The 16,916-nt window shown below is 41.1% G+C and overlaps 1 pseudogene; it reads right to left on the reverse strand.

The window, feature by feature from the left end:
* Positions 1–230: 230 nt before the first annotated feature.
* Positions 231–5,401, reverse strand: LOC142433455 (fructose-1,6-bisphosphatase 1 pseudogene; annotated as a pseudogene).
* Between the last annotated feature and the right edge of the window lie 11,515 nt (positions 5,402–16,916).

A 16,916-nucleotide genomic window follows, 5' to 3' on the forward strand; every position in this document is an offset into this window, starting at 1 on the left:
AATTTTATAATATTGGGATTTCAAAAGATATGTTGCAATTTTCTAAAGGAATATTATGTTTATTTCTATTTTAACCCCTCAAAATATAGGTTGATTATTAGTGGCATTATCATAATAGTATTTTGATTAGTCAGTATCAGGCATTGCACAGCATTTCCCTTTCATGGTAGAAATACCCACACTTTTTATTTCTGTCCTCTGGGAACATATGATGCCCAGTCAGGATGCCGTCAGTGTAATTCTTTTCTGTATGGACCAGGCCAAGGCTGCACTAGGTGTTGTGTTTTTTTTATCTCTAGGAATTCTAGCAAGTCGTCAGTGGATTCCCTGGGTGACTGGCTCCCTCTGGTGGCAATAATGTGCAATACGTCTTCTTTTCCGGTGGTGTACAAGCCACTGTCTTCTCCATGATGTAGACCATTTGGCAGAGTACAAAGAGATCCCTCCATATATCAGCGTGTGGGAAACATCAGCCACCATGAAGCCCACTACCCTGAGGCTATCTCACTACAATTTCTGAGACTACTAAGTCTCTACAGAAGTAAACAGTCTCATCATTGTCCTATGGAGCAGGTGGTGGATTTAAACCACTGACATTGTGGTTAGCAGATCAATTGTAACTCACTTGCCACCAGAGCTCCTCTAGGCACCATAGGGGACCAAATTACGTGGGAAGAACTTCCTCCGTTGGATATACTAGGTGACAACAGGATCAAATTCCTTGATGTAGCCTTCGTTGAGATTGTAGATATTGTCTTGATCTTCATATCTTTGTCCAAAAGATGAACTATCTGATGGCCTGATCCAGCATGAGCTACTTGACTCCACACTCCATGGCAAGTAACCATATGGTGGCACTTCTATAAAGGGCACAGCTGGCTGCAACCAGATGGCTCACCCATTGAAGTCTTTCTGAAGATGCCAAAAATAGTTCTAATGTACACAAGACAGTTGATACTGGAAGAATCATTTAGAGAACCAAAACAGACCACATTGTAATCTCTTTTCTCTGATTCTATTATGACAGCATTGTATCCTCTTTTGACACAAGAACGTAAGTGGCAAAGGAAGATTAACATGTTAATAGCCAAGTCATCAGAGAGGGCATCCATTTTTTTTTATAACCTCTCACATTTGTAGAGCCATTGATTCCATGGAGGTACACCAAGGCTGCTTTGCGCCTGAGGTCAGATGACCTTGACTGCAATGCGGAGCAAGTTAAACAACTGGGGCATCTAACTTGTGCCACGGACCTTTCTGCCCTCCTCCACGTGTATATATGAAAGTTTCTTTATCCATTCTTGCACCAATGAACATTGAGGTTGTTTCCATCTTCTTGCTAAGATGACAAGTGCTCTGATGAACATGAGTGCTCATATATCTGAATTTTTTCTCAGTGTATATACCAAGTAGTGTGAATGCTGGCTCAGATCATATTTCTTTTCCCAGTTGCTTGAGGAAGTACGCTACTGCTTTCTACAGTGGTTGTACTGCCAGTTCCGTTGGCAGTGTTTGAGGATTCCAATATCTCTGCATACCCTCTAGCATTTGTTATTTTCTGGGAATTTTTGTTTTGTTTTACTTTTCTAACAATGCTGGTGTGAGATTGCGTCTCAGCATTGTTTTAAGTTGCATCTCTCTGAGTCAGTCAGGGTGCGATGTAGCACCGATGAAGAATACAGCTTTCCCCCAGATCCTGGATGCTTCCTCCCCTCCAACTACCATGATCCGAATTCTACCTTGCAAGACTGGATAGGGCAGAGGTTGTACACTGGTGCATATGGGAGCTGGAGGCACAGGGAATCCAGGGTGGATGATACCTTCAGGACCAAGGGGTGTAAGGGGCGATACTGGGAGAGTAGATGTTAGTGGGTTGGAAAGGGGGAACCGATTACACGGATCTACATGTGACCTCCTCCCTGGGGGATGGACAACAGAGAAAGGGGTGAAGGAAGATGCCGGATAGGGCAAGATATGACAAAATAATAATCTATAAATTATCAAGGGCTCATGAGGGAGGGGGAGGGGGGAGGGGAAAAAAGAGGACCTGATGCAAAGGGCTTAAGTGGAGAGCAAATGCTTTGAAAATGATTAGGGCAAAGAATGTACAGATGTGCTTTATACAATTGATGTATGTATATGTATGGATTGTGATAAGAGTTGTATGAGCCCCTAATAAAATGTTTTTAAAAAAAGTTGCATCTCTCAAATGGCTAATGATTGAGAACATTTCTTCATGTTTGCTGGCCATCTGGCATCTTCTTTGCTGAACTATCTTAGATAGACTTTTTGTGAGAAGATAAATATCAAAATACTGGGCATAAAAGAAAAGGTTAGGGTTCCTGTGTGAGTTGAGTGTGGGGACAGAATATCTATGGGAAGTATTGATAATGAAAAAGAGTGTGTGGAAAGTGGTGTTAAATATTTGTAAAGTATAGAGAAGTTGTGATGCACACTGATAAAAGATTAGTTTATGATAATAGATTGTTCAAGAATATTGCAAAAAGGATTGAGAATGACTGAAATAAATAAATGAATAATTAAAAGAATTTAATCATTGATTACACAGTGTGTATCAGATCACATTGAATACTTGCATCACTTTATATACAATTGTCTTAGTTTGACTAAGTAAAGCAATGTAATAATTTTTAAATTGTGCATTATGCAAGAATAATGCCAAAACCAAAACCAAACTCACTGCCATGGAGTTGATTTTGAGCCCTATTAGCACAGTGAGTTATAAGTTGGTTGAAACAACCCGCCACTCCACAGGAGAAAGATGAGGCTTTTTCTGCTTCCATAAAGAGTTACGGTTTCTGAAATCCACAGGGGCAGCGCTGCTCTGTTCTAAAGGGCTGCTGTGGGAATAAGAATGATGCATTACACATATTAAAACAATTAACTATCCTTTTTAATTTCATGCATCTTATTTTTTAAATTTGCTTTCCCTTTACCCTTCCTACACCCTCCTGTGACCCACCTCTAACCATCAAAGTGTGAGGTAGTATTTTTTTGTTGTTGTTGTTATGAAAACCATTTTCTTGATTTTTTTTCTTCATAACACTTGTATAATATAATATCTGGCTTTAAGTAATTTACTAAGTCCATGCAGCATAATAGCTTCTAAATCTTTCCATGTCATGAAGTGTTTGAAGTTTCATTATTATTCTTTATCTATGTGTACTATTCCATATGTGTACTATTCAATTGCATCCATGTACCAATGTTTATGTATCTTTTCCTGCAACAATGTGCATATAGGTTATATACATCTTCTTGTTATTATGAATAGTGATGTGATAAACATGGTTGTATATATACCTGCTCATGTCTTATTCTATATTTCTTTAGGGCATATGCCAAATAAAGAGATTGCTGGGTCATATGGTATACTGGTATAAGGGTTTGAGGCAGTGCCATAAATTAAGTTATATGAGATAATTCATTGATTTATTACAGTAAACTATCTCAGCAACAACAATTATATAATTAATAAGAATGATGTGATGGTCTAAGGGTGTGCAACAGAACAGCAAGGTAAACAGAGAAACGAAGTCCACAGGGAATACCAAAAATAGACTTTGGGGCCAGGGCTTGGTACCCCAACAGACTCAACTGGAAAACACTCCTAAAGGACAACAAACAGTCCTTGAACTAACTACAAGCTTTTCTTTCTTGTTGTGTTTTGTTTTTTGTCATTGGCTTGTTGGTATTCTTGCTGTTGTGCTGCTATCTTTTATTGCTTGGTTTTTCTCTGTCTTATAATTATCTCCGCAGGTCTCTCTAAATAAGATAGGATGGATGAAAAATCTGGAGGAGAAAACAATGGGACTGACAGTTCGGGGGGGGGCATGGGAGAAGGGAAGTGAGAGGAAAGGTAATGGTGTTAACAAACCCAGGGACAAAGGAACAACAAGTGATCCAAATCAGTGATTATGAGGGTGTAGGAGGTCTGGTAGGGCATGATCAAGGGCAATGTAACCAAGAGGAATTACTGAAACCCAAACTAAGACTGAGCATGATAGTGGGACAAGAGGAAAGTCAAAGGAAATGGAGGAAAGAGATAGGCGGCAAAGGACATTTATAGAGGTCTAAAAAAAGGCATGTACATATGTCAATATATTTATATATGAGGATGCAGAAATAGATCTATGTGAATGTATTTGTAGGTTTACTATGAAGATAACATATGGATATTGGGCCTCCACTCAATTACACCCCCAATGCAAGAATACTTTTTTCTATTAAACTGGCATTCTATTATGCTCACCTTCCGGACACAACCACTAACCCCTCACAAGGTGCAGAAGGATGGCATCTACCACCCCCTTCTGCACTCAACAACTGAGTCCCTCAGCAAGCAGTAATTTCCCCAGGCTGCTGTGTAAAAGTGGTCATAATCTCAGGTTTGCAGAGAGCCTCTGAGAACTAACCACAAGAGCTCACACCTGAGTTTCCTTCATTGCTATTCGCCATGCTCCTGCAGTCTAGGGATTTTCAGCTCCCGTCCCCAGCCAGGAACAGAGTGACTACATTAGCTACTTTCCCCTTCTCCCCAGCTCCACACCAGCCAGCGTTGGTAATGATAGATAATTAGACACTAATTTACAGCAATTGAAGAAGCATTGGGATATTTACCTGTGACAGAATGAAGTTCTCGTGAGAACAACCTACAGTGCTTTTCAGGACGTAGCCAAGAGTGAAACAGGAGTGTAGTTTGAGGAGAATTCATATTCAGTTGGCCCCAAACCCACTCTGTTAATCTGGACAGCTCAGCATAACCCCGATACCAGGGCACATCACAAGTCCATTACAAAAAGAAAAAAATTTTAAATCATTTTATTGGGGCTCTTACAGCTATTCTAACAATCCATATATCAATTGTGTTGAACATATATGTACATATGTTGCCATCATTATTTTCTAAACATATACTTTCTATTTGAGCCCTTGATGTCAGCTCATATTTTACCCTCCATCCATATCTCCCCCACCTCCTTACCCTTGAAAATGATAAATTATTATTGTTTTTATATCTTACACTAACCACTGTCTCCATACCCCCATGGTTTCCACCTCTCCCCACCTTCCCCCTAGCCTCCTGCTATTGCTGCTCCCATTTCTTCCCCTGAGGAGCTTATCTGACCTGTATTATTCTGTGTGTCATGAGTGATTTTCTGTACCTGTGTACATGCCCCAGCCTAGCCCACAGTGAAAGGCAGGATGGGAGTCATGATAATGGGGGAGGGGAGAGCCTCAAGGAAATATTGTGTTTCATCAATGCTATACTGCACTCTGGTTGACTCACCCTTTCCTTGTGATCCTTAAGTGAGGAGATATCCCATTGTCTACTGATGGGTTTTTGGTTTCTGCTCTGACCCGCCTCATTCTCAATCATATGGCAATACATTGAGGAAGTGGATGGACTTTGGGCTTCTACTCAAGCCCTCCTTCAACCCAAGAACACTTTGTTCTAACAACGTGGCATTGTGTGATGTTCATACTCTCAGCACGATTGCTGAAGACAAAATGTATGCACAAGCAAATTTGGTGAAGAAAGCTGATGGTGCACAGCTATCAAAACATAAAGTCTCTAGGGTCTTACAGACTTGAAGTTAAATAAGCAACCATCTAGCAGAGACACAACAAGCTCACATGGAAGAAGCGCATCACCCTGTGTGACCATGAGAAGTCAACAGGATCAGGTAACAGGAATCAGAAGACCCAAAACAAATGAACAAACACATTTTTAAAATGGTTTCAATTCCAGGTGGTGTTCCTTTGTGTAGCTTTGAATGTAAGCCCCCATAATTCTATTAGCATAGCACTAACATAACTGGACAGACAGAACTCTCATCCCCAGAGCACAGCCTAGGATTTTAACACAACAAAACAGGAAATGCCAATAGGTTCTGATAACCACAACTCAAGCCAAAACCCGGTTCTACCAGTTTGGGGATCCACAGAAAGTCTTTAAGAGTATGGAAATGTAGTCAGACAGTTCAGACCAGGGCCGTCCCAACACTGTAGCCCCACCTCAATCCAGCCCAGTGACATTACAGTCGCTTGCTGCAGCCCAGTCTCCGAGGTCCCCCACAATGCCAGCCACTGAGTCACCGCAGCTCCTCACCTACATAGCAATCCAATCCACCAACATTGTAGGCCACAGGTACCCATCAAAAGCACTCTTACCGGTCACACCGAGAAAGAATTCAGGGCCCCTCAGGCTCCCAGTAACATGATGCCCATTTCTTCCAAAATGGCACGCAAAGAGCAGGATATTTCAAGACCCTCAACAAGAAAATAAGAATAACAAAGCAGCGGAGGAAGTCGTAAATGTAACTATGTTCATAGAAGAATCAGACATTGATTTGCCACAAAAAGAATTCTTCAGAATGCTGCTTGGAGTAATATAGGATATGAGAGGGGCAATGCAGCATAAGGACACAATGATAGAGGAGATGAAGTCCATGATAGAAAGGATGAAGTCCATGCACCAAAGGGTCTTCTCCATGCACAAAAACTAACGGATGAGGTAACAGAAGCAAAACACAAGATTATAAATCTCACCAAGAGACTAGAATAGGTGAGGAAGTGTACTAGTGAGCTCAAAGACAATCAGGCAGATTTCAACAACGGGAAAGACAACCAAAAAAGATCATCAAAGAGGTGGAAGAAAACCTGTGAACAAGATAAATTCTATGAAAACGAAGGATATTTGAATAATTGGTCTACCAGAACAAGACATAATGAAAAAGTCAACAGCTAGATTAGCAAGGGAATTCCTGGAAGCAAACTTCCCCACCTTAATGAATGAGAATCAGACATTCATTAAGGAAACAGAGAGGAAACCAGTTAGACTAAACCCCAGGAAGAACTCAAAAAGGCACATAGTAGTTAGATTATCCAACTTTGAGGAAAAGGAGAAAATATTTAGAGCAGCAAGAGAAAAAAAGTTGGTCACACACAATGGTGCCGAGCTAAGAATATGCTCAGACCTATCAGCAAATAGCATGAAGAGGAGGAGAAAGTGAAGTAACATCTCCTGAAACCTGAAAGAAATAAGCGTCAACCCAAGAATCCTCTACCCTCCCAAAATATCTATTAAAATAGACCGTGAGGTAAGAGTCTTCCTGGACAAGGAAAATTTCAAAAAATACACCGTAAGACACCAACACTGTGGAAAATCCATGCCGACTCACTGTGGTCAGAAGACCAACATGGACCAAGCAAAAACAAGAGACCACTATAAAGTGCAGCTCTATCCAGAAGTCAACTCACTGAAAACAATTACCAAGATAACATAGCCTCAGAGGGAAAAGACACAAGAATGAAGCTCCCCACATAAGCACAGCACACTCGCATAAACACACTCGCATAAACAGTGTGAGATGACAGCAATAAATCAGATGGTGGTAATAACTCTGAATGTCAACAGCCTGAACTTGCCCATTAGAAGACAAAGATTAGCAGGCTGGCTCAGAAAACAACCCATCAATCAGTTGCCAGCAAGAGACACATCTTAAGCTTGCAGAAAAAAAACAGACTAAGAATAAAAGCAACAGTTCTCAACCTGTGGGTCGCAACCCTTTTTGGGGTTTGAAGAACCCTTTCACAGGGGTCATCTAAGACTATCAGAAAACTCATATTTCTGATGGTCTTAGGGACAGAGATACCACTCCTCTATCGGTCTCCAACGAGGTCCACCCACATGCAGATACATCCACATACGAGTACCCAGATTGAAAACTGTTACCCATGCTATACCAGGCTTCAAGACAAAATTTCATTGATGTATAATTAGAAATAAATATTTCACAATATATAATTACATATTATTTTTGTGATTAATCACTATGCTTTAATTATGTTCAATTTGTAACAATGAATATACATTCTGCATATCAGATATTTACATTATGATTCATAGCAGTGGAAAATTACACTTATGAAGTAGCAACAAAAATAATTTTATGATTGGAGGTCAACATGGGGAACTGTATTAAAGGGCCGCAGAATTAGGAAGGTTAAGAACCACTGGATAAAGGGCTGGCAGAAAATATACCAGGAAAATGGCAACTTTGAAAAAGCAGGTGTTGCAATCCTAATCTCTGACAAAATTGAAGAGGCAAGGATGGGCATGAAATCACAGACTCAAGAATCATACTCAAGAATCATAGTATCTGACTATGATAGCAATACACTACTATCAGAGAAAGATGGATCAACGGGGAAAGAAGCTCAGCAAGGAGGCTGCAGAGATAAACACTCCAATTAGGCAACTGAACCTGATAGACATTTGTAGAGCTCTCCATCCAAATGCAAAGAAATATTCACATTCCTTTCAAGTGCATATGGCTCATTTTCTAAAATAGACCACATATTGGGACAAAAGTAGAATCTGAATAAATTCAAACATATAGAGTTCACTCAGACCCCTCCCTCAGACCACCGTGCCAGAAATCTGGAGGTGAATAAAAGGACCATCAAATAAGCAAAGGCAAACAACTAGGAGATAAATAACAATCTTCTGCAACACAAATGAGTACTGCCACAGATTAGATAGGAAATTAGGATGTTTTCAGAAACTAATGAGAATGAGAATACAATGTACCAAAACCTACCGGATACAATAAAAGCGGTTATCATATGTATTGATAGCTATTAATGCATAGATGAAAAAGAAGAGACTTTTGACTGAAATGCTATCACAAAACCTCCAGCAACTAGAACAGAGTCAACAGAACAACCCATCCAGTAGCAAAAGAAAGGAAATAATAAAAAATCAGGGCAGAGGTAAATGAGTGGAAAGACAAGAGAACAGTACAAAAAATCAATGTGGCAAAAAGCTGGTTCTTTGAAAGGATCAACAGAATTGACAGACTGCTGGCAAACCTAACCAATGACAGGAAGAAGCAAACGTTAATATCCAGGATGAGGGAAGAAACAAGGGAAATCTCAATGGACTCCAACAAGAGTAAAAGGACAATCACAAAGTACTATGAAAGTCAGTATTCTGATGAATCCAATAATATGGAAGACATGGACAAATACTTGGAAAAACAATCCCTCCCTAGATTATCCAAAATAGAGGTCAAGAACCTCAACAGACACATAGCAAAGGAAGAAATAGATATGATTATCAATAATCTACCAACGAAAAAAGCTCCTGGGCCAGATGGCTTCACAGGAGATTTCTACCAAGCATTCAAGGAAGAGCTGACACGGATCCTCCACAAACTATTCCAGAATGTAGGACAGGATGACAAACTCCCAAACTCATTCTATGAAGAAGCCAATATAACTTTGATACCCAAATAGAGCAAGGTGCCCACGGGAATAGGGAACTACAGACCGATATCTCTAATGAACATAGATGCAAAAATCCTTAACAAGATATTGGCCAATAGAATACAAAAGTATATAAAACATATCATCCATCATGATCAGGTAGGATTCATTCCCGGGATGCAAGGATGGCTTAACATCCGAAAGTCCATCTATAGTATTTGACACATTGATAAGAAAAGGGATAAGATCACATGAAACTATTGATAGATGCAGAAAAAGTATTTGACAACATTCAACACCCACTCCTAATTAACACACTCAAGAAGATAGGAATGGAAGGGGAATTCCTCAAGTTAACACAAGCTATTTACACAAAGCCAAAAGCCAACATCATAGTCAATGGAGAAAAGACTAAAATAATCCCACTGATAAAAGGGACTAGACAAGAATGTTCCATGTCCCCACTTCTGTTCAACATCATACCGGAGGTCCTAGCTAGCAACATAAGGCAGCAGACGGTCATTAAATGTATCCAGCTGGGAGAGGAGAAGGTGAAACTATGGCTATTTGCAGAAAACATGATTCTATACATTGAAAACCCCAAAAGCTCCACAACAGGAATACTGGCAGTGATAGAGGAATTCAGAAGAGTAGTGGGGTACAAGATCAACAAACAGAAGTCTATTGGTTTGCTATCTACATTGGAAGAGGAGATGAAGAAGGCAGTACCCTTCACAATAGCCAAAAAAACAAACTGAAATATCTAGGACTATATCTAACAACAACAGCAACAACAACAACAAACCAAAAAGACAGGAAAAGTAAACCACAGAACCCTACTATAGGAAACCAAAAGTGACCTACACATAGGGAAGAATATCCCATGCTCATGTATCAGAAGATTCGATATAGTAAAGATGTCAATCTTACCCAAGGCACTATATCAGTTTACTGCTATCCTGATTCAAATATCAACAACCTCCTTCAAAGAAATGGAAAAACTGACCACTGATTTCTTATGGAGAGGGAAGAAACCCAGAATTATCAAGAACTCCTCAAGAACAAGGGCAAAGTTGGAAGGCTTGCCTTACCTGACTTTAACATATACTACCCAGCCACATTTGTCTAAACAATGTGGCACTGGAATAATGACAGATACTCAGACCAATGGAAAAGAACAGAAAATCCAGAAATAAAACCAGCAGCATTCATACAACAGATCTTCAACAAGGACCCAAACAGCATCAAGTGTGAGGCAGATGCGCTCTTTAACAAGTAGTGCTGGAAACAATAGATATCCACCTGCAGAAAAACGAAACACGACCCTTACCTCACCCCATGCACAAGAACAAACTCAAGGTGGATCACAGATCTAGAAGAACTCCAAAATATCAGGACCATCAACAAAGGAATTGGTACAAACCTAAGAACCTTGGCTCAGGAAATAGATAGGCTAACTGCAATAGAGAAGGGTACACACACGTGAACCTGAAATTGATAAGTGCAATATTCTAAGGATAAAACACCTGTGTGCCTCGAAAGACTTCACCAAGAGGGGAGCAAGTGAACCCAAAAAATGGGAGAGGATTTTTAGCAATGACACAACAGACAAAGGGCTTATTACAAAATTCTACAATACCTTTCTAGCCTGCAAAAAGAGGAAAACAGTTAACTCCTCGAGAAAATGGGCAAAAGACCTGAACAGAAGTTTCACACAGGCAGAAATTCGAGTGGCCAATAAACATATGAGAATGTGCTCCCGATCATTAGCCATCAGAGAAATGCAAATTAAAACAACCATGAGATATCATCAAACACCTTTGAGGACAGTCCAAATCAGAAAATCAGAGAGCAACAGATGTTGGAGGGGATGTGGAGAGATAGAAACTCTCCTCCAATGCTCGTGGTCTTATAGATCTGTACAGCCTCTGTGGAAAGCAATCTAGGGATGTTTAAAGCAAATGGATATTGAGACCAGGTAGTAAGCATCAGAAGATTCAAAACAAACAAATGAACAAACCATATTTTTGAGAATGAGGGAGGTCAGAGCAGGGACCCAAAGTTCATCTGCAGACAGTGGGACATCCCTTCACCGAGGGGTCACAAGGAAGGGATGAGTCAATCAGGGTGCAGTAAAGCACTGATGAAACACACAATATTCCTCTGGTTCTTCGAGGCTTCCTTACCCTCCACTATCATGACCCCACAACTGCCTTTCACTGCGGGATAGAGTGAAGCATGTGCACAGGTACAGATAGACACAAGAGCTCATGACACATGGAATTCAGGAACAGGAAAGGAAGCAGCGATACCAGAAGGGCAGGTGGAGAGAGGAGGGGAAGATCATGATGATCAACACATAAGTGCACCCCCTCCAGGGTTGGGGGGTGGACAAACAACAGAAACCATAGGGGAAGGGAGACAGTGGTTGGTGTAAGGTCTGAAAATAATAATAATTTATAATTTATCAAGTGGCCACGAAGGGTGGGGGTGGGGGCTGACACTAAGGGCTCAATAGAAAGTAAATGTCTAGAAAATAATGATGGGACAGATGCTCCCTTCAGGACCAGTGGTGAGAGTGGCGATACCAAGAGGGTGGAGGGAAGGTGGGGTGGAAAGGGGAACCAATTACAAGGTTCTACATATAACCTCCTCCCTGGGGGACAGACAACAGAAAAGTGGATGTAGGGAGACTTTGGACAGAGTAAGATATGTGACAAAATAATAATTTATAAATTATCAAGGGTTCATGAGGGAGTGGGGAGCGGGGAGGGAGAAGGAAAAATGAGGATCTGATGCCAAGGGCTTAAGTGAAAAGCAAATATTTTGAGAATGTTGAGGGCAATGAATGTGCAAATGTGCTTTACACAATTGATGTATGTATTGATTGTGAGAAGAGTTGTATGAGCCCCCGATAAAGTGATTTTTAAAAATGATGACAACAGAAATGCACTTGATACAATTGATGTATGGATTGATACAAGAGCTGTAAGAATTCTCAATAAAAGGTTTTTTAAAAATGGGATCACAACCCCAGGTATCGAGTTTAGAATATATCACATAAGGAATTATGGCTAGTAAAGCCATAGTACTAATATAAGGTATTTTTGAGTAGGAGAGAATAAAGAAATAGGGCTGAAGCAAGGCTAAAGCGAAATTTGACTTTTTGAAGTAAAAATGCTCATTACCAGATAAAATTTTAGTAACTAATGTGTCTCTGGTTCCGCTTCAAAATCAAACTGTTCTGATTCAAGTCTATTCCATACTTTTTTTCATTAATTTAATCACCCATTTCAATGCTTCCTGGTCCTCACAGCCTACAAGGTTCTTCTTAGAATGAATCTAAACCTCCCCAATGACATTATGAACATTTTTCCCCTTTTCTCAGTTTTCAGTGAATACTGGCATAATGTCTGGGCCATCATTCCCCAAGCATTTTTGCATCAACATTGGGATTAAACTGGAGAGTGATATTGGGGCTACTGTTAACTGGCTGTGTAACCCCTTGGGCCAGTAATTAAACCTCACTGATTCTCCATTCACACCCTCTATCACTCTAAATATAACTGATACCACCTACTCCCTTTGGTTACAGGGAGCCAGATGGCAGTACACACTAGCAAGGACTCAGCGCTATACATACTCCATGAACCATGCTACCAGTTTCCTTTCCCCAAGCAGTCAGGACTTAAGTTTGTCTTTATCCTCTCACTTAGTCCAAGACTCCCTATCCCTAGAGAGAAGGTGAAATTAGTCTCATCTTTCTTGGTTGTCCTCTTTGTGTTCCTTTTCCTCTCTATTCTGCAAAACTTTCTCCTGAACTGTTGTTATTGTTTAGATGCCTTCAAGTTTACTCAGATTTATAGCCCCCCTGTTACAATATACTAAAACACAGATCCTGTGCCATCCTCAGTATTGTGATGTCTGAGACCATGGCTGCAGCCACTGTGTCAATGCATCTCATCGAAAAGTCTTCCCCTTTTTCGCTGCTCCTCTACTTTACCAACCATAACGTCCTTTTCCGGGGACTAGTCTCTCCTGATTTCATATCCAAAGTGCACGAGACAAAGTCTCACCATCCTTTCTTCTAAGAAGCATTCTGACTGTACTTCCTCCAAAGATAGATGTTTGTTCTTTGGACATTACTTTAATATTCTTCTCCAAGACGATAATTCAAATGGATCAACTATTCTGGTGTCTTCCTTATTTGTTGTCCAGCTTTCAAATGCATACGAGGCGATTGAAAACACCATGGCTTGTGTCAGGTCCACCTCAGTCCTCACATTGACATCTTTGTTCTTTGACACCTTAAAGAGATATGCAAAGCATATCTGCCGATACATATTTGCAATACATTGTTTGATTTCTTGGCTATTGCTTCCATCAGTGTTGGTTATGAAGCCAAGTAAAATGAAATTCTTGATAGTGTCAATCTTTCCGGCCTCTAGCATGATATTTTCTACTGTCCACTTGTGAGGGATTTTGTCTTCTTTTCATACTGAATGTATCTTCATCAGTAAATACTTCAGCAAGTAAGTTTGGGTCTTTTGCATATGAGCTTTTCTCCAATCCTGATGTCACATTTTTCTTCAGTCTAGCTTCTCAGATTATTTGCTAAGCATACAGATTGTATGGTGAAAGTATACCCTGATGTCATCTTTCCTGAGAAGCCATGCAGTATCCCGTTGTTCTGTTCACAAGACTGCCTCTTGATCTTGAATACAATGAAGTATTCGAAAATCCTCGTTCTTCTCAAGGCTTTCCATAGTTTATTATTATCCACACAGTGAAATGTTTTTGCATAGTCAATAAGACACAAGTAAACTTCTTTCTGGCATTCTCTAACTTCAGCCAAAATCTATCCTATGTTCTCTGCGAATTCAGATTGATTTTCTCTGTTCATGTAATGTTTTGTAATTAGCTTTAGCAATTATTGTTATATAATTTCCCCCATTATGTTAGGTCACCTTTCTTCATATATGGATCTCTTCTAGTTGGTTGACCATAGACTTGGCATAGACTACTGACTGCTTCCTGATATTTTCTGTTTTCAAACATTCAAAAACAAAACCTCAAACTCACGTCCGTCGAGTCCATGCCAATTCATAGCAACCCTATAGGACAGGGTAGAACATCCCCCAACCCTCTTGAATTTCTGATACTGTAACTTTTGTTTTAACTCTTCTGAAAGCGCCATCTTTCTTCCAAGGAGTGGCCAGTGGTTTAGAACTGTTGACCTGGCAGCTAGCAGCCCAACACTTAACCACTACACCACCAGGGCTCCTTCAAACATTAGGTAACTCCTTTGCTTAAAGAGTAGGTGAAAGGCAAGGGCAGTTGGGGCCATGTTGTAAAGACTCTTGAATGCAAATCTTGAGAATTTAAACAGGGAAAGAAAACAGCAGCCAAGTCCAGGCCTAAACTCTGACATTGTGCAACTAGCCTGGTACCAATTTAAGAACATGTATGCACATCGGACAGGGCCATGGAAGAGGCGATTAAGAGGGAAGTACCCTTCACAGTAGCCAAGAACAAACTGAAATACCTAGGAATATACTTAACAAAAAATACTAAAGACCTATATAAGCATAATTATAAAACCCTATTACAGGAAACCAAAAGTGACCTTCACAAATGGATGAAGCTCCCCTGCTCATGGTTAGGTAGGCTGAACATAGTAAAGATGACAGTTCTTCCTAAAGCACTCTACAAGTTCAATGCTATACCAATCCAATTACCATCAACCTTCTTCAAAGAATTGGAAAAACTGACCACCAACTTCATATGGAGAGGGAAGAAACCGAGAATTAGCAGAGAACTCCTCAAGAAGAAGGACACAATTGGAGGACTCGCCCTCCCTGATTTTAATGCCTACTACACAGCTACAGTGGTCAAAACAGCATGGTACTGGCACAATGATAGACACTCAGACCAGTGGAAAAGAATAGAAAGCCCAGGAGTAAAATCATCAGCATATAGACAACTGATCTTCGACAAGGGTCCCAAAAACGTCAAGTGGGAAGCAGATGCCCTCTTTAATAAGTGGTGCTGGAAACAATGGATATCCACATGTAGAAAGTTGAAACAAGACGTCTACCTCACCCCATGCACAAGAATACACTCAAGGTGGATCACAGATCTAGAAGTCAAACCCCAAACCATCAGGACCATTAAGGAGGGAATCGGGACTAATCTCAGAGCACTGGCCCAGGGAGCACATAGGCTCACTGCAACAGGGAAGGGGACACACACAGGTGATCTGGAAATCGACAAATGGGATCTAATAAGAATAAAACACCTGTGCACCTCGAAAGACTTTGCCAAGAGGGTGACAAGGCAACCCACAGACTGGGAGAAGATTTTTAGTAATGACACGTCAGACAAAGGGCTCATTACTAAAATCTACAACACCATCATGACCTGCAAAAAGAGGAAAACAGTTAACCCCCTAAGGAAGTGGGCAAAAGAAATGAGAAGAACTTTCACTAGAGAGGAGATCAATATGGCCAATAAATATATGAGAAAGTGCTCGAAGTCCCTTGCCATAAGAGAAATGCAAATCAAAACAACCATGAGATACCACCTAACACCCCTGAGGCTAGCCCAGATCAGTAAATCAGAGAGCAACAAGTGTTGGAGGGGCTGTGGTGAAATAGGAACCCTCCTCCACTGCTGGTGGTCGTGCAGATTTGTACAGACACTGTGGAAAGCAATCTGGCGATACCTAAAGAAAATGGAAATTGATCTACCTTACGACCCAGCCATCCCTCTACTGGGCATATACCCGGTTGAAGCAGCAAATAAAACACGACCAGTCATATGCGCTCCAATGTTTATTGCGGCACAATTCACAATAGCAAAGACTTGGAAACAGCCTAAGTTTCCATCGATAGACGAGTGGATTAGCAAACTTTGGCACATACACACAATGGAGTATTATGCAGCACTAAAAAGCACCGATGAGCACATGAAACACGTTATTTCATGGGAAGAGCTGGAAGGAATTATGTTAAGCGAGGTAAGCCAGACCCAAAGGGACAGGTACAACATGAGTCCCCTGAGGTAAGTACAATCAGCATGACAGAAATGGGGCATTAATCCACCCAAGGGGAGGGTATGGTTTATATCTCCACAGGGAAAGTGGGACCAGACTTCAACCCAGTGTCGCAAGGTGTGAATGCAATATCCCGGCGTGGAGGATGGAACCGGTGGAGAGGTCTGGGAGGCTGGCCCCAGCACCATAAATTAAGTGGATTCCTGCCCCTCCCCCGAAAAGAACTTGTTCCAAAGGACGACATTGACCCTGCAGCTATGGGAGATGGACATATTTGATCAGAGCACACGGGAGCAGATGAAGGGGCAGGAGGAGAGAGTGGAGCACAGCCTGGCCCACCAGGCCGTGATGATGATGTTCCTGAGTAGAGCAGCCAGTCCACAGAGAGAACAACATGGCTGGCCCTACTATGAGACATGATGCCCCTCAGTGACTAAGGGCGATACAGGGGACAGCACCGGAGACACAGTGTGGGAATTGCACCTGACCTGATCCCACCACACCGAGGCAAAGCACTGGGGGAGTGCAGCGGAACAGCAAGGGAATGGAGTGGCAAGGTCCCCAGGGA

This window comes from Tenrec ecaudatus, chromosome X (assembly GCF_050624435.1).
Source record: "Tenrec ecaudatus isolate mTenEca1 chromosome X, mTenEca1.hap1, whole genome shotgun sequence".
In the NCBI taxonomy this organism is placed as follows: domain Eukaryota; kingdom Metazoa; phylum Chordata; class Mammalia; order Afrosoricida; family Tenrecidae; genus Tenrec; species Tenrec ecaudatus.